This window comes from Chelonoidis abingdonii, chromosome 2, assembly GCF_003597395.2.
Source record: "Chelonoidis abingdonii isolate Lonesome George chromosome 2, CheloAbing_2.0, whole genome shotgun sequence".
In the NCBI taxonomy this organism is placed as follows: domain Eukaryota; kingdom Metazoa; phylum Chordata; order Testudines; family Testudinidae; genus Chelonoidis; species Chelonoidis abingdonii.
Window position 1 is genome coordinate 300,238,050 of NC_133770.1, and position 362 is coordinate 300,238,411.

A 362-nucleotide genomic window follows, 5' to 3' on the forward strand; every position below is an offset into this window, starting at 1 on the left:
CATGAAGGAGGGGCGGTTGGATGGGGTGGCAGAGAACAGAGCAGGGGTTCTGGGCTTCAGGGGAGAGGGAAGGTTGGATGGGCAGGAGTCTGGGGAGGCCATCAAGGGTAAGAAGCCGTGGGCTGATAGGGGCGAAGTGCCGGGCATTTAGGTTGTGCCACAGCCTCCCGTAACTGACCCTCCATACAATCTTTGGAAACCCGATGTGGCCCTCAAGGCCAAAAAGTTCCGACCCCTGTCATACAGCCTGAGCAACACCCTCCCCTGACTCCCTACCTGGCCATTGGGCAGCGCTCACGCGCCACAGGGCGGAGGCAGAATTGGATGGCTAGTGATCTCCGACTGGGCAAAGCCATTGGGGG